Raw genomic sequence first — 20135 nt, forward strand, 5'->3', positions numbered from 1 at the left:
TTTAGGAGTCTATAGATGAAAACCCAAACAAAAATGAGTTAAAAAACAAGGTTTGAATCGATGAAAACTAATTTTTAAAGTTAACCAGGTGAAGTCTTCAAAATCCATTTTGAAATCAAGATTTGAAGATGTATTGCAAATGAAATCAAGGGGAAACTGATAATGTTAGAACTAGAAGCTCATATAAGTTAAAAGGGGTTGAAATCGGGGTTTAATTTGAAGAAATACAAATTTGGGCCTTTGGGGCCAAAATCCACAATTTCCACTTTAAAATTTGGATTAGAACAAGAATTTAATGATAAAGATGGAATAATTTAGTTAAGATAGATGTACTGGAGCATACCAAAGCTTTGAAGTAAAGAAAATAGCTCAAAATAATGAAACAAACTCCAAGTCTCAAAAATGGTGAAATATGGCGAAACCAAGTATATATATACTCAGGTTCCGTGATCACAGACCATGATCGGGATCACGATTCTTGATTATAGGGAGGCATCACAATTGCAACTGAGGCTCGCAATCATGGTTGTGGCTCCCAATCGCTACATCTCGACTGTCGGCCCTTTTGCGATCATAGTTGCAACAGGTAGCTGGTGCACCAGCTGGGGATTTTGGTAAATTTCATTCACCATAGGCCCCTTGGAATTCATCCATAATCGCGTGAATGCAGATAAAATATGCTACCTTATCAAGTTAAACACTCTAGACTAAATAACGTTATCAAATTTTTTAAAAAATATCATTTTCAAAAAGTTGATCCTCGAAATCCTAAATCATAACTTCAAACTGAAGGTCGAAATCATATTTAAAAGCCATAAAGCCACATCAAACATGTTACCACCCTAAAAATGATGTTTCGGATCAACTGGCGTAGTCCGTTCTACCATCCATCACGAGGATCAAAAGATAACCAAGGAAGTCTATAATAAGGATCTCTAAGCCATCAAAAATCATAATATCACATAATTGGTACTGAAATGAATCCGAAAGTGCCAACAACCTCCACACCCCCAAAAATACCACAATGCAACTATGGGGAGACTTAAAATAGTCATTTCACACAAAAACACATATTTCACTTCTTTCATCAAAAATTTAGATTGTTACATCATCCACCACTACAAACCTAGTTTGTTCTTAAACTAAGGCAAATAAATACAATAATTAATAAAGAGCTGGAGATAAGAATCACACATATCAGACTCAACCTCCCAAGTAGCCTCATCTACTGGTCGATGTTGCCACTGAACCTTAACCATAGAGATAACTCTAGAGAGCAACTAGAGACCGTCTAGTTGAACCATCTTGCCAAAATAGAGACCGTCTCCTCAACAACAGACAACGACTTATCTAATTGAACCGAATACCAACGAATAACATGAGACTTATTTAGAATATAATGGAGAAACATAGAAACATGGAAAACTAGATGAACAACTGATAGGTCTAGGAGAAAAACCAAGTCATAGGTGACATGACCCAAACTGGGGCCTTGTCTTATGGGTATCTTAAGTCAAACTAGGACTGGGGACAACTCATGTTACCCAACCTAACCTTCAAAAATATACCCTGAGTTGGATGAATTTCAAATATATAAAAAATAGCATTTAGTACAATTCCAGACTCTGGGATAGGTCTATAATTGTGACCAACCCAAGCAAGTCCAACCATCTAATACCGAACCAATAGCCATACTAAAACAAAAATAATAACCAAGTACAAGTCCAAAACATGATAGGATGGAACAATCATAAATATAGTTAAATAGTATTAGCCCCAGTACCAATGCCAATACTATAGTTGACACCACTGCATACCAACCCATAGTAGTCCCGCAGAGCCTCTAACCGAATGTAAAATAATAATCGGATGGGACTTGCCCCAACACATAGCATAAACCAATGTCTATGAAATAACAAGCGTAAGTAAAGACATCCATAACATGAAATTAAGCCATTAGGAATATAGAATCTAACCATTACAATTAAAAAGTTGATCCCAAATTTGATTACTAAGAAAGAGGAGAAGAATGGTCCATTCATACTTCGTACGGGGATACATCCTCCTGAAGATGGGTTAGTGATTGACCGCTATAATGCACTCAGGATAAGGATAAAATAATGCCAACCATTAAAACTAAGAAAACCAACCATATGCATTCACAACCATACATACATACACATATATATAACCATGCTGGGAAAGGCAACTGGGTTTAGCATGCCTTTAAAACCATTAACCTGGGTCTGTGTAGCTTAACCATCCTAAAACTACCTATGAGGTATATGGGTGTAGTGTAACCCCCTGAACGGGCCCCGATGCATCTAACCGTAGGAACTATAAATACCATTGGAATAGGTGATTCCCAAGTACCCTTTACTCTCTATGATATATATGTACAAATGTACTTAGGGAATTCCTATTTACCTCATAAGTATCATATATGGTCTCCATGATTAATCCTCATGGAGACAAACATGATTTTCTAGTGTCCGTTTATTGGACTCATACCTTCAAGGTTAGCTATCACACTCCACCATTATTTCCCAATTAAAACCATTACCGTATAACCAAACCACTATTCCATTTATTATTTACCAAGGCTATAAGTAGTGGTATAGTCATACTAACTATAGCTTGCAAGCAATGTCCTTAGCCATCCCTTTTAAGTAAGGGATTCCCATGTACCCGTTATATTGTTAAGTTGACTTGGAGGAGTCCCATGTACCCCACAAGTATTTCTTTACTAAGTTTGCTTGGGGATTCCCTTGTACCCCAAAAGGCTTTAAATTAGAACAACCATAACCACCAAAACCTTACCATCTAACCATTCCAAATCAGTTAAACCATTTAGGATTCCATTACCAAGTTATACCATACATAGTTCTATGAAAGTCCAGCAATTTAATAAAAACCCTTCTTATAGGCATTTTATCAAACAAGTTGGGGGCATAGTATTTCTAAAGCCAAAACCAAGTACCAATTAACCATTCCCATGCAAATAAATGTTCAGACCACCATAATAATATGAAAACCATAAGTAAAAGATATAGGAAAGTCGTTACCAATCATTTTATCCTAAACCCCTAACATATATTGGAAAACCCAAAAACCATACAATATTTATGCAATGAAAACAAGTAATAAAATATTCCTTTAGTTGGAACTAACAATAAGGGGGGAGTACATGACTTAGATAAAGAAGATAAGTAGCGATATCACCCTTACAAGTCCCAAATAGACCACCTTGAAGGAAATCCTAGCCTTCCATAACCCAAGAGCTTTGACAGAATTTGAGAGTGTTTAAGAGAGTTTGATTGATTGTAAATAGGTTAATGAAGCCCCAAAAAGGTGCTTTATGTCGTTGGTATCATAATAGGTTAAGTGGGGAAATGTCCAAATTACCCCTAACATAAATTGTTTAAAATTCCCGTAGGATGGTATGATAAACCCACCTCAACCGTACCCTAGGGTAAAAGTGGTACCCTTATCTCGTACCGTAGGCCTCCTCTTTGATCCCAGCATTTCCCAACATACGACCCCCCAAGCAAAACCATACCCAAGCATACAAATAGTACCCTTAACCCGTACCCATAACAAAATAATGAGGGGTTGAACACCGAAGTTAAGTTACCAAGTTTCAGATTAAGTGAAGGAAAATCCAAACCAATGACCCATCATCAACCATACAACTAGTACCCACCTAGTTGTACCCACTCAAAAAACTCAACAACTAAACATTAGACAATATATGACTTGGCCACCTGAATCGTACCCTATCATATGACTAGTACCCCTGATCGTATGATGTCCAGAAGCTAAAAATTTGGAAATTTTCTAAGGGTGAAAACCCAGGGTGTTTCAGTCTCTCCCTCTAGGATTAATCATCCCCGAATAATGGGTAAGGTAATGCAAAAACCAATTACACCCCAACATAACCATTCCAACCTTTAATTAAGTTGGAAAACAAAGATGCAAGGGAATCAACCTTTCTGTAACCAAGATAGAAAATAAAGATCAAATAAATAATACATACCTTAAGCATGAATATCTAGAGAAGAAAACAAATACGGATACTGGGACTTCATGTCCTATTCTGCTTCCCATGTAGATTCTTACACCTTATGGTTCAATCATAGAACCTTAATCGAAGATACATCCTTGATCCGTAACTGACGAACCTGTCGATCCAAGATCTCAATCGGGATCTCCTCATAAGATAGAGAAACTCAGATACCCAATTGTTCCAAAGGAATAACTGATGAAGGATCACCGATACACTTTCTCAACATAGAGGCATGAAATACCGAATAATTGTATCTTAAACCAGAAGGAAACTCCAATTCATACGCCACATTAGCAACCCTACTCAAAAAGACATTAGGACCAACATACCGAGGGCTGATCTTCTCTTTTTTCTCAAATTACACTACTTTCTTCATTGGAGACGCCTTTAGGAACACCCTATCTCCACTCTCAAGCTCCAAGTCCCTACGCCTTACATTCATATAGGACTTCTAGTGACTTTGGGCAGCCTTAAGAATATCCCAAATCATCTTTACCTTTTCCATATCCTGATTAACCAAATCTGGGCTAAACATATCCGCCTCACTAAGCTCAAACCACCTAATAGGAGATCTACACCTCCTACTTTACAATACCTCAAAAGGGTTCATCCTAATGCTAGAATTATAGCTATTGTTGTAAGTAAACTCTACAATAGGTAGATGGTCAAACTAATTACCACCATAGTCAATCACACAAGCATGAAGCATATCCTCAAATATATGAATAGTCCTTTTTGCTTTCCCATTATTTTGCGGCTGAAAAGCAGTACTCAAACTAACCTTAGTACCTAAACCCTTCTTAAAGGATCACCAAAAGTGAGATAAAAACTGCTTACCACGATCCAAGATAATTAAAATAGGTCCCCCTTTAAGCTTCATAATCTCATGAAGATACAACCCCGCATAATCCTCACCCAAAAAGTTAGTCCTCACTAGCAAGAAGTGAGTCAACTTTGTCATCTTATCAGCGATGACCCAAACATAATCAAATTTGTTTTGAGATCGAGGAAGATGGTAATGAAATTCATATTGATCACCTCCCATTTCCATTCCAAAAATTCAATCTCCTCATACAAGCCTCTAGGCCTTATGTGCTTAACTTTCACTTGTTGACACACTAAATATTTGGCCACAAAATAAGCCACATCCTTCTTTATACTATTCAACCAATGCATCTCCTTGAGATCATGATACATTTTTATATAAATGGGATGAACAACATATCACGATTTATGTGCCAAATTACCACTGGTCTCAAATACCATTATCTTTTGCCAACCTATATCACCCTTGATTTTCATCAAGCAAGGATCTAGAAGTTGCTTCTCTTTGATTTCTGCACCAAGATAAGATTGAACAACTTCATGTACGATCATACCACCATCCCTGGAGTCTAATGGGAGAACTCCATGATTAGCCAAACGATGAATATCCTCTACCAACTCCTACCTCTCCTTATCTACATATGCTAAATTCCCTATGGAAAACTTTCTAAGAGAATCAACAACAATATTAGCCTAACCTAAATGGCAGTGAAGACTCATATAATAATCCTTAAGAAGCTCAAGCTATCTCCTCCGCCTGAGGTTAAGCTCTTTCTAAGTGAACACATACTACACTCTTATGAATAAAAAATATCTCCATGCGCATTCCATACAAATAGTACCACCAGATTTTTCATGCAAACACCATGGCTAAAAGCTATAAATCACGGGTAGGATAGTTCCTCTTATGCACCTTCTACTGCCTAGAAGCATAGGCAATCACCTTATCATGCTGCATCAAAACACAACCAAGTCCAACCCAGGACTCATCACAGTAGACCACAAACCCCTCATGTCCTTCTGGCAAAGTCAAAATTGAATAGGAAATTAGCTTATCCTTCAACTTCTCAAAATTACACTCACAAGCGTCCGACTAAGAGAACTTTACCTTCTTCTAAGTCAACTTAGTCAATGGGGCAGCTATCATTAAAAAACTCTCTAAAACCTCCTCTAGCACCCATCCAAACCCAATAATCTATGAATATCAGTTGGAGTCGTGGGTATAGGCCTCTTCTTAGCCATCGCTACCTTTTATGGATCCACCATGATCTCCTCAATAGAAATAAATGACAAAAAATGTGACAACGTTCAACTAGAATTCATATTTCGAGAATTTGGCATATAACTATTGTTGTTTCAAGGTCTGTAATACCACATAGGGTTGATTGGCATGATCTATCTCACTTATAGAATATACTAGGATGTCATCAATTAACACAATGACAAAAAGATCCAGAAAATAACAGAAGAACCTATTCATCAAATCCATGAATATCGTCGAAGAATTTGTCAAACCAAATAACATAACCAAGAACTCAAAGTACCCATACCGAGTATGGAATGCTATCTTAGAGATATCGACCTCCCTAATCTTAAGTTGATGATACCCAAACCAAAGATCTATCTTAGATAAGAATTTGGAACCTTGCAACTGATCAAACAAGTCATTTATCCTTAGAAGAGAATACTTTTTTTGAACTGTCACCTTATTTAGCTACTGATAGTCAATACATATCTAAATGTAACGATCCTTTTTTATGCACGAATAACAGAGCTGCACCCCACGGGGATAAATTAGGACAAATGAAACCCCTAACCAAAAGATCCTTATGTAGCATCTTGAGTTCCCTCAACTAAGCCAGAGCCATTCAATAAGGACAAATAGATATTGGACGAGTGTCTAGAACTAAATCAATCCCAAACTCAATCTCCCTATCAGTAGGAACACCGGAAAAATCATCTGGAAAAACCTCAGGAAACTCATTCACCACTGATACTGAATCTAATGAAGGACCTTCCGAGTTAGAGTCTTTAACTAAGAACAAATGATAAAGACACCCTTTAGAGAATAACCTTTGAGCTCTATGATGTTATATAAACTTTCTCTTTGGAGCTAGGGAGCCACCCTCCCATTCAATAATCGATTCACCAGGGAACTTAAAGACAACCTTATGAGTCCAACAATCTAACGATGTGCAAACAAGTATAACCAATCCATACCTAGAATGCCATCAAAATCCATCATATCTAACTTAAACAAATCCACCAAAGTTATCTTACTACCAAAAGTTACCACACAACCCCTATAGACTCTTTTAGTAACCATCGAGTCACCTATTGGGGTAGAAACAAAAAAAGATCTAAAATAACCTCAGGATCAAAACCAAAATACACAACCATAATAGGGTCACATAAGATAAAGTGGACCCTAAATTAAGTAAATAGTAAACATCACGAGAAAAGATTTGTAATATACGAGTCATGACATCAGGCGATGCCTCAAACCCTTGTCATGTAGCAAGAGTATATAACCTATTTTGGCCTTTGTCAGTACCGGAAGAAGAAACAGATGCAGAAATAGCACCCTTTGGTGCAGGAGAAGATGAAGAGGCAACCAGAACCTTGTTTACCCCTGAAGCAACCTTACCAACCAGATAGTTTCAATGCATATGGCCAAGATGACCACATTTAAATCACCTGTCCTTTCCTTCATCACAAAAACCCCAATATAATCGATTAAAAAACCTTCAAAAAGGACATAATAAGGCCAAATAAGCCTATTAGTCTAAGACTGGGAACCCTATGCACTGAACTTATTGCCACTCTATTGATGCCTGCAACCCGATTGCTTCGGGTAAGGAGCACTAGCTATAGAGAAAGAACAAGAATTCCCTCACTTCTTCTTTGGACACTTACCACCATCCCGATCACTTTATTATTGACCACCATACTGCTCTGAGAACCTATACTTCTTACCCAACCTTTCACCGACCTCAGACTACTTTTTCTTTCCCTGTTTTACTTATTGCATATGAACAACCAACCTAGAGATATCTATTTTCTTAATTAGCAATGCACTCTTTCTTTTAAGGATTAACTCACGAGATAGTCCTAAAGCAAACTATATCATCTTGGCCCTCATATCAGACATAAATTCCAGAGCATTCCTGGACAACAAGTGAAATTTAAAGGCATACTCCCTGACTGACATATTCTGCTATTTCAGATTAACAAAGTCCTCCATCTTTACTTTCCTCAGCTTCTGAGGAAAAATACAATCTAAAAATGTTTAGAGAAAGTCTCCCATAGAGGAGACTCATCAACCTCACCCTTCACTTGATCCCATTCATCGTACCATTAGTATGCCATATCCTTTAGCTGATAGGCAGTGAAATTCACCTCTACCATATTTGTGGCCTGTATAACTCTGAAGATCTTTTCCATCTCATCCAAAAACCATAAGGATCCTTCTCTACCGCAACACCAGTAAAAGTTGGAGGACTCATCCTCATAAACTTACCAACCCTTGTGGCCTCAGAAGATGCAATACTATATGCACCACGCTCAGCCTGAGAAGCTACCAACTAAGCAATCATATGGATCGACTAACAAAAATCTGTATTTGTCACGTCTACCTGAGGAGAACTAAATTGAACTGGTAGAACTCCAGAACAATCAGGGACGAGACCCCTAGACCGAGTATGCATCCCCTGAGTAGAGCATGTCCTATCAACATCATCCCAATTGGGACAGAGGAGTTTCCATTCTCATCAAATCATCGAGGCATAGTCTAAAAGGAGAACAAACCCAAATTAAAGAAGATTCTAGGACTTAGACTACAAGCGTGAAAATAGAACACAGAGAAAGAGAAATATTGCAAAATGCCTTGCAGACTTTCTTATAAATATGGTGTGCTACATACCCTTAAAAGAGACTATACTGGACACAGCTTTGTGGACTCCCAATTAAGCATGAACCTAATGCTCTGATAAGAACTTTACATGAACCAAACTGGGGCCTTGTCATAATGGGCATCCCAATTCCAACCAGGATAGGGACCACCCTAGTTACCCAACCCAACTTCCAAACACGCACCTTGAGTTAGATGAATTCTAAAAATATAACAAGATAGAATTTTGTAAAATTCCAGACTCTAGGATAGGTCCATAACCATGGCTAACCTTATCAAGTCTAACAATCTAATACCTAACCAATAACCACACCCAAACCAAAATAATAACAAAGTGCAAGTCCATAATATAATAGGATTGAACAATTATATATACAGTCAAATGGTACTAGCCCCAATTCCAATTCAAATACTAAGGCTAACACCACTACCAACACCATGCATACCAACCCATAATAGTCTCACAAATCCTCTAACCAAAAGTAAAATGATATTTGGTTAAGACATGCCCCCAACCATAGTTAAAACAAATGTCTATGAAATAACCAGAGTATGTAAAGACATCCATGAAATGAAATAGAGCCTTCAAGAATATGGAAGCTCACCATTTTAATCAAACAGCTGATCTTGAATCCGATTACTAAGCTGGAGGAGTAAAATGATTAATTTCTTCATCGCGTGGGGATACTTTTGCTAGACGATGGGCTACCGGGTAAATGCTAGTATGCACCTAGGATATGAAGAAAATAGTGCCAACCATTAAAACCAAGTAAAATAATCATATGCATTCACAACAATATATGTATATATATAACCATGTTGGGCAAGAAAATTGGGTTTAGCATGCCTTTAAAACCATTAACCTGGGTATGTGTAGCTTAAGTGTTCTGGAACCACCCACGGGCTATATGGATCCAGTGTAACCCCCAGAATAGGACTCGATACGTGTAGCCGCACGAATTAGAAATACAATAGGAGTAGGAGATTCTCGAGCACCCTTCGCTCCCTATGATACATATGTACAAATTTACTTAGGGGATTCCTGTTTACCCCAAAAGTATCATATACGGTCGCCATGACCAATCATCATGATGATAAATATGAGTTTCAAGTGTCCATCCATTGGACTCATACCTTTAGGGTTAGCTATCACACCCCACCATTATTTCCCAATTAAAACCATTACCGCACAACCAAATCACCATTTCATTTATTATTAACCAAGCCTATAAATAATGGTATTGTTATACTAACTATAGCTTGCAAGCAATGTCCTTAGCCATCTTTTTTATGTAAGGGATCCCCATGTGCTGATTATATTGTTAAGATGACTTGGGGGGGGGGGGGGTCCCATATACACCACAAGTGTTTCATTATTAAGTTTCCTTAAGGGACTCTCTTGTACCCCCTAAGTCTTTCAATTAGACCAACCAAAACCACCAAAACCTTACAATTTAACAATTCCAAGCCATTTAAACCATTTAGGGTTCTATTAACAAGTTATACCATGTATAGTTCTATAAAAGTCCAACAATTTAGCAAAAATCATTCTCATAGGCATTTTATCAAACATGTTGGGGGCATAGTATTTCCAAAGCCAAGACCAAGTACAAATTAACCATTCCCATGAAACCTAAGGTTCAAACCACCATAATAATATGAAAACCATAAGTAAAAGACATAGGAAAACCATAACCAACCATTATAATCAAAACCCCCAACATATATTGGAAAATCCAAAACCATACAATATTTATACGATGAAAACAATTTATAAAACATGCATTTAGTTTAAACTAACAATGAGGGAGGAGTACATGTCTTTGATTAAGAAGATGACAAAGAGAAATCACCCTTGTAAGTCCTTAATTGAACACTTTGAAGGAAACCCTAGCCTTCTTTAACCCAAGATACTTCAGAGAATTTGAGAGTGTTTAAGACAGTTTGATAGATTGTGAATAGGCTAATGAAACCCCAAAAAGTGTTTTATGTTGTGGGGTTATAATAGTTTAAGGGGGGAAATGTCCAGATTATCCCTAACTTTAACTGCTTAAAATTCCCATAGGATGGTACAACCAACCCACCCCAATCGTACCCTAAGGTATAAGGGGTACCCTTATCTAATACCCTAGGCCTCCCCTTGGAAACCAACACTGCCTAATATACGACAACCCAGCCAAACCATACCCAAAGATACGACTAGTACCCTTAACCTATACCCATAACATAATCATGAGGGGTTAACACTGTCCAACATATGAGTTGGACTATATGACTCGTACCCTATCCCCACGACTCATGGTGCACCACCGTACTTAGATCAAAGTTAAGTTACTAAGTTTCAAATTAAGTGAAGGAAAACCCAAAGAAATGCCCCATCACCAACCATAGGACTCATAACTACCTAGTCGTACCTATTCTAGAAACTCAACCACCAAAAATTGGGAAATATATAAATGGGTCACCTAGCCCGTACTCTATCATACGACTAGTACCCTAAATCATATAATGTATAAAAGCCACAAAATAGGAAATTTCTAAGGGTCAAAACCCAGGGTGTTTCAATACGCCACATCGCTAATAGTTCAAAGAATCTCAAATAGACCAATATACATAGGGCTAAGCTTTCCCCTCTTCCCAAACCTCATCACACCCTTTATGGGTGAAACTCAAAGAAAAATATAATCACTAACACCAAAACATAAAGCATGAAGTCTATAGTCCATATAACACTTCTTCTACTCTATGCTGCTCGTATTCTATTTTGAATGATCCAAACTCTATCCAATGATTCACGAAGAAAGTCTGTACCTTATGGCCTAATCTCAGAGACCTCAGACCAACCCACTAGTGAGCAATAATGCCTTAAAAAAATCTATATTGATACTGTAATGGAAGCTATTATTATAGGCAAAATCTTTTAAAGATAAATATTTCTCCCATTCGCCACCAAAAATCAATCACACAAGGGCAGAGCATATCCTCTAAAACCTTGATAGTCGACTCTGACTGACAATTAATCTGGGGGTGCAAGGTTATGCTAAGATCAATCCAAGTACCTAACTAGTCCTAAAAAGTCTTAAAAAAATGAGATGTGAATACTGAACTTGCATTTGAGATAATAAACACTGGTACACCATAAAGATGCACAATCTCATAAATGTAAATATAGGCCAACCTCTCAGCATTAAAAGAAACTTGAACTGATATGAAATGAGCAGACTTGATCAATAGATCCATGATGACCCAAACACTATTAGAACTATGAGAAGTATAAGGAAAATTAGTCACAAAGTCTATAGTAATTCATTGCCACTTCCACTCAGAAAAAGGTAACCTATGAAGCAATCTACTCGGTCTCCTATGCTTGACCTTCACCTGCTAGAAACATAGGCAATGAGTTATAAAATCTACTACATTCTTACTTATACTACACCAGCAGTAATGTTTCCTTAAATCATGATACATCATAGTCACTCCCGGATGAATGGAATATCTAGAACAATGGCTTCCTCCATCAATCTAATCTAATCACCCACTCTCAACATACATACTCGACCTCCAATTATTAAAAATCTATCTTAATCAATTGAGGTTTTCTTAGAATCACCACTCAACACCTTATATTGAATAAATCTCAATCCAGCAATATTAAAGTGATAAACTCAAATCTGCTCCATCAAAGAAGACCTAGCCTCTTTAAATGTCAAAACACACCCAGGTGTTGAAACATTAAGCATAACCATCTGGTTAGCTAAAGACTAAATTATTAAGATAAAAGGCTTCTCCTAGGTGAAAATATGCACCAAGCTACCCATTATAGTTGACTTCTTGCTCAAGGCATCTACAACCACATTGGCCTTGCTCTGATGATAGAGAATAGTCATGTTATATTTCTTAAGTATCTTAAGCCAACAACGGTGCCTTAAATTAAGATCTCACTAAGTGAAGATGTACTAAAGGCTATAATTATCTGAGTGAATATCATAACGAAATTCATAAAAGTAGTGCATCCATAAATTCACAGCAAAAACAACCACGTATAGCTCCAAATCATGGGTAGGATAATTCCTCTTAAGGGGCTTCAGCTGATAAAAAGCATACGTAAACACCTTACCCTCTTGCATCAATAAACACCTAACCCAACACCTGAAGCCTAACAAAATATGGTAAATCCCACATCCTCCTTGGGAAGAAATAACGATAGGAGCTAGTAAAAAAATCATTGAGATTTTTAAATCTTTCCTTACAAGCATCAAACCACTAAAATAAAATCTTCCTCTGAGTCAACTTAGTCAAAGGATTTGTAATACATGAGAAACGCTAAAAAAAATACCGATAAGAACCTTGTAAGCCAACAAAACTCCAAATCTCGATGGGAAAAGTAGGCCTAGCCAAATAACGAACCACTGCAATCTTGGCTAGATCAACCATAATATCCTCTTTAGTCACTATATGATGTAATAAAAATACATACTCTAACCAAAACTCCCACATGGAGAAATTAGCATAAAACTTCTCATCCCTTAATTTTTGAAGTATAAACCATTAATACTCCTTATGCTAAACTGCATGCTTAGAATACTCCAAGATATTATCTATAATTATAATATCAAAGGAGTCAAAATATGATCAAAACACTCGGTTCATCAACTCCATGAATATAGCAGGGGCATTAGCCAACCCAAAGAACATGACCAAGAACTAATAATGACCATATTGAGTCCAAAAATATAGAATATCCAAAGCTCTAGTCCTCAAATGCTGATACTTAAATCTCAAATAAATCTTTGAAAACACCACGACACCCTGAAGATGATCGAATAAATCATAAATATGAGGAAGAGTATACTTATTCTTAACTGTCACAATTTTCAATTGCTAATAATCAATACACTTATGCATAGACTCATCCTTCTTCTTCACAAACAAGATACTCAGGGTGATACACTAGGTCAAATAAATCCCTTATCCAATAAATCCTACAATTGATCCTTTAATTCCTTCAACCGAGTTGGGGCCATCCTATAGAGAGAAATAGAAATGGGCTTAGTTCCCGACTAAATATCAATGGAAAAATCAATAAATTGATCTAGAGACATAACAAGTAAATCCACAAGAAAAAAAATTTATGAACTTATGAACAGTGCAAACAAAATCCATAAAAGGAGGTGAAACCACACTAGTATCCCAAATATGAGCCAAGTAGGACAAACATCCCCTCTCAACCAATTGATGAGCCTGAACATAAGATATGACCCTTTTAGTGCCTGAATTAAGTTCACTCTTCAAAACTATACTCAGCACACCTGATGAAACTAAAGTCACAGTCTTAGCATAATAATCTAGGACAACCAGATAAGGAGACAACCAGTCTATACTAACAACCTCAAAATCAACCATATCTAACACAAGAAAATTTACGAAAGTTTTATACCTAGATAAAGTCAAAATACAAGATTGGTACATGTAATCTACCCTTAAAGAATCTTCTACAGGGTAGATACATGAATAGACATTGCAAGAGGCTCACTAATAGAATTAAAATCTAAAATAAAATACTAAGAGACATAGGAGAAATTCAATCTCAAATCAAATAACATAGATACAATCTGAAACAAATGAGGACAATACCTATGATCACAACATCTGAAACCTCTACCTATGGTCTATCGAGTATAGCATAACATAGACCATGACCACCAACTGGCTGAGTTGCCCTGCAACCACCACCACGAGCTCCACTATCTCTACCTATCGCATATCTAGTAGAACCCCTACCTCTTACAACTGATATAAGAGTATGAAAAATCTCACAAAAAGGATAGTCCTTAGCCATATGATCAACCTCATCACACACAAAGCATCTTTTGTGACCCGCCTTAATAGGAGAAGGTACCACTAGGACCAAATGGCCACCTTAAATTGCTGAACCGAAAATTCATCACTTAAACTCTATAAGTATGCCTACACTAGCCTACCATGATACCCACGAGAACCTCTAAAAACTCAGCCTTAAGAAGTTTAACCTCTAAACTCACTAAAATGGTGCACCCTCTTGGTGACTTGCTGATATACTCAAAGAATACCCTCAGTCATCTTAGCATTATCCACAATACTCTAAAAATATCTCAAAATGCAACTATCTAAGACATATCTAACTTAAAAGAAATATCCAAACCCTTCACAAACTTTTAAATCTTCTCAGACTGGATGGCAATACTATCTTTAAAATATCTGGATAATACATGGAAACATGCCTTATAATTTTATACAGTCATGAAGCCCTACTTTAAGCAATTAAATTTATTTCTCATCTGATCCCTCAGACTCTAAGGAATAAATCTCTCTAAAAAATGCATGAATAAATTGATCCCATCTTATTTCAAGAGCATCAAGAGGTCTATAACTAAAAAATGACCTCCACTAATCTCTAGCAGCATCCCTCAACTGATAAGTAGTAAAAGAAACACCATGCGATTCAAGTAAACCCAAATTATGAATCTTCTCATAACAGTCAATAAAAAAATAATCGGCATCCTCGCCCATAGCACCACTAAACCTAGGAGAACCCAATCAAGTAAATCTCTCAAACCAATTTTGATACTCAAAAGACATCACTATACTTGTAAAAAAAAAAGGAGTGTAATACCCTAAAATTTTTGCCTTTCATAATTTTGAGATTTAAGACTACTACCTAAGCTACGACTTACGTAACGAGTTGTAAGGTCTCCCTAAGAGTCACAAGGCTCAAGTCATAGGGTGGCCAGTATAGTTATCCATGTCTTAGTTTGTTACCATAACTCCCACCTAACGAGTCGTAAAGACTCTAAATGAGTTAGGTTACATTCATAACTAAACCAGTGTAATAGCCATGGTTTTTTTGGAATACAACTTAGACGTCATGACTCATTATAACTCTTTATGAGTCATACGGTGCTTTTCATAGACAACCCTAGTTAGGTGGCCCTAAGTTTCTCCCAAGACTATGAGTCATCACTACTACCTATAATGTGTCCTCATGAGTTGTAAGGTAACCCATCATCACTAGGAAGCAAATTTCTAATGTTTTATTAAGGGTACTTTGGTTATTTTCCTTTTTCCCCAGTTATGACTCATGAACTTAAAACCTAGTAGGGACCTGATTATCATCTAAAAAATAATTAAAACCACTCTTAAACTTTCTCAAATACCTAAGTAAAGTAAAATCTAGGGTTTCTTAAGCTTGATCATTTAGAGCTTCCAAGTGATGATTTATCTCTATAATTGTGATACTTTTAGGCATGTACCTCTCATCTTAAAATAGATTTACTTAAAGAATATGCGTAAAATTTTATTCATATGGATTTAATTGTGGATTTTGATTTGGATTGAGGGTTTTGGAAGGATTATTTCTTGAATTGCAGTCTCATGGGTTTAATGCAAGTTTCTATGTTTTATTTATTTATTTTGAAACCCGTTTGGTAAATGGGTATGGTCAATGAGATGGGGGTCAAGTTATTCCCCTAATTTGATGATTTTTGTTTGGAATTATGTTTTTCAAATTGTTTTTCCTTAACCCACTTGCATAATTGGATTTGAAATAGGGTTAATCACATGATTTGTCTTACTTTCTTAAACTATTGCATTGCATAAATGGTTAAATGAATAGAAAGGGTTAATAAAGGTATGTTGTTCATGTTTTTATATTAAATATGATTTAATAAACAAAGGAGGTCATTGCATTCCCCCAGATTGATTTAATGAACAAAGGGGTTCATGGTATTCCCCAACTTGATTTACTAAACAAAGGGGTCATGACATTTCCCTAACTTTATTTTATGAACAAAAATGTGTCGTGGAATTCCCCCAACTTGATTTTATGAACAAAGAAGGGTTGTGGCATTCCCCCAAGTTGACAAAATTGGTATGGCATAATTACAAGCTGGCAAGTGTAATTATATAACTATACCTTTGGTTGATGCCTTATTGGATAATTCATGCATTAAATAGATATTTTATTTAAAACTTGTTTAAATTAGGCTTAAATAGGGTTGTGTAGAATGTCATGGAAAGTAGAGGTTCCAGGGGGACTAATACAAAAAACCATGATTGCCAGTGTAGGGGTCTTTATAACCATGTGTATAGTTCACACTTATATATATATATATTTTGGATTAGATGGGGTTGAGGTATTTCCCTGGCTCAACCTTGGCTTTTATTGGTTTGTATGGCTAACATACATAGGGTCTCTTTAAGTGGAGAAAGCTGAACCCATATAGCACATAGGTGCCCTTATGACGGTTAGAGCTACACAGTCTAGGTTAATGGTTTTAAATCACATCCTACACCTTATTCTCTATCCCAACATCTTATATATATATATATATATATATGTAAGCATGTATGTGAACATTTTTTTTAAGTTTGGACTAGATTTTTCATTGGCATTAGTTTATCCTTATCTTATGTTACATGCTATCACTCATCCTGCTAACCATCCTCGGATGTTGTATCCCCATGTGATATAAGAAATAGATATATTTTTGATTTTCTTATGTAGTTTTAGGTGATACCTAGATTTATCATAAGTCATCTTGAATTGGTAAGATTTTATTCTTTGGAAGGCCCTCATTTTAAGTTTTGGTTTCACTAGATCATAGATTATCTTTCAATTTCTTTTTGGCTATCATTAGAGGTCTATCTCGATTCTGGTTGTTCTTGGTTACTTGAGGTTTTATGAATTACTGTGGATTGGGATGGATGTTAAAGTTCTTAACTTTATTCTAATCTAGTTTCTTAACTATCTTGTTATAGGTTCAGAATTCATCCGCTACTAGTTGTATTATCTTCTATAGGCAAGGAAAAGAGGGTGGTCTTTAGTCCTTAGAAGAATTGAAATACCCATCATGTATAGGCCCTAGTTTAGGTTATAAAAGACTTGGTATTATAGTGTAGGTTCATGGTCATTGGATGTCCATAACACTGTGTCAAGTAGAGTCTTTTTTATGGTTTTGTAGCATGACACATTTATATGGGAGAAGTTATGAGGAATTTAGAAATGTTTTCCTTGTGATCTATTTTTAGAGCTATAGACTATAAGGTGTTGAAATCTTCTCTAATTCTCTTTTGTGAAATTTCAGATCATGCTTCCCCGAAGATCTGTTGCTCGTTGGAACTCTTCTATTCCACCTGAGGACTATATGGATATAAATCACCTAATTATAGAATACAAACTCATTCTAGGGCCTCTTTTCCTTATTATATAGATATAATTCTACTGATCCCAACCAATCCTCTTTGGCCTTCTCGAACATATGATGTTCATGCCTTATCACCCCAACAAGATATTTCTAATGTTGAATTCCATTAATATATTCATCTGTTCAGTTGGTGACTTCTCAGACTCATCAGCATAACTGTGTTGGTTTTGTAGCTCTATCTTTTGAGGTCACTGGTGCTGGCCAATTTATGAGGGTGAATCCTCTGACATTTATAGGCTTTATGGTTAAGGAGGATACTTAATGGTTTCTTCAAAAAAAAGAAAAGGTATTATGGTTGATGCATTCTACTGATATAGAGGTTGTAGAATTTGCAATATATATATATATATATATATATATATATATTAAAGGATATGGAATATTAGTGGTATGAGGAGTTGGAGAAGTTAAAGTATGATGATGTTGAGCAGGCTGTGTAGGAGGAGTTCTTTTTGTGATTCCCTTAATTATTTCTTTCCTCAGGAGTTAAAAAAGTGTAAATTTGAGGAGTTTGTGAACTTTAGGAAGGAAAAGATAACTATTAAGCATTATGCCATGAAGTTTAATCAATTGTCATGTTACACTCCGAAGTTGGTGTCTAGAATGAGGGCTAGGATGAGGAAGTTTACTTCGGGTTTGTCCTAAGACAAAATAATAGAGTGTAAAGCAGCGATGCTGAATAATGACATAGATATCTCCAGGGTAGTAAAGTATATACAATAAGTTAAGGTTGAGAAAAAGAAGCAGGCATAAATAAGGGAAAGATGAAGTAAGAAGTTTAAATATTTAGAGTAGGGTGGAGGCCAGTAGAATAATGGTAGAGATGATAGGCAGTGGAGCAAGAAAAGGACTTGGGAAAACTTAAGTTCACATGCTATGTCTAGTGATCCATATCGCAAGCCTTTGAGCGATCATCGCTTTTAGGATGACAGTGGGTTTAAGGTATAAGGTACCCAATCTCAGGATAGTGAAGCTCAGTCAGCTCCATCATATTCTCTTTGTTGATTTTATGGATAGTTGTACCATGATTTTTGTGATTAGGAAAGAAATAAATGTCTTAGATATGGCCATCCTAGTCATATTTAGAGAAACTATCCTTCAGGAAATATTAGTACTAGAGATAATTTGGTTTTGGTTTCTACTTCTTTAGCTCCTACGCCAAAGGTTGCTACTTCTAGTACCGACACTGGTCAGAATTGTTCTTACACTCTTGTCACCCATCAGGAATCTTAGAAGTCTTCCAATGTTGTTACTGGTATGTTATAGATTTTCTCTCGAGATGTGTACTATTTACTTAATCCAGGTTTTATCCTTTCTTATGTGACCCTTTATGAGGTTGTTTATTTTTGTTTTTGTCCTGAGGGTATTTTGATCCCTTCTCTGTGTCTATCTTTGTGGGTGATTCCATTATGGCTAGAAGGGTCTACAAGGATTGTGTGGTATCTATAGGTGATAAGGATACACTAGTGTATCTAATTAAATTTGATGTGGTATGTTTTGATGTGATCTTGGGGATGGATTTGATTTATTCATTCTATGCTTCCCTAGATTGTAAGACCAAAAGAGTCAATTTCAAATTCCTAAATAAATTAGTAATGGAATGGGAGGAGGGTTCCTTAATTCCTACGGAAAGGTTTATTTCGTATCTTAGATCCCATAAATTGATATCCATTGGGTGTCTATACCATTTAGTTTCCATCAAAGATTCTGGTTCTAAGGTTCTCTCTCTACAATCTATCCCTGTTGTTAACAAATATCCTAAAGTATTTCCTAGGAAATTTCTTAGTATTCCTCCAAATAGGGAAATAGAATTTGGCATTGATTTTCTATCGAATGCCCGTCCTATCTCTATTCATCCTTATAAAATGGCTCCTACTGAATTGAAAAAATTTATCAAATAGTTGAAATATCTTTTTGATAAGGTTTTAATTTGTCCTAGTGTTTCTTCGTGAGGTGCCCCTGTTCTCTTTGTGCATAAGAAGGATGGTTCCCTTCCGATGTGGATAAATAATTAGCAACTGAATAAGGTAATGATAAAGAACAAGTATTCTCTTCCTGGGATAAATGATATCTTTGACCATCTTTAGGGTGC

This window comes from Capsicum annuum, chromosome 5 (assembly GCF_002878395.1).
Source record: "Capsicum annuum cultivar UCD-10X-F1 chromosome 5, UCD10Xv1.1, whole genome shotgun sequence".
Taxonomy (NCBI): Eukaryota; Viridiplantae; Streptophyta; class Magnoliopsida; order Solanales; family Solanaceae; genus Capsicum; species Capsicum annuum.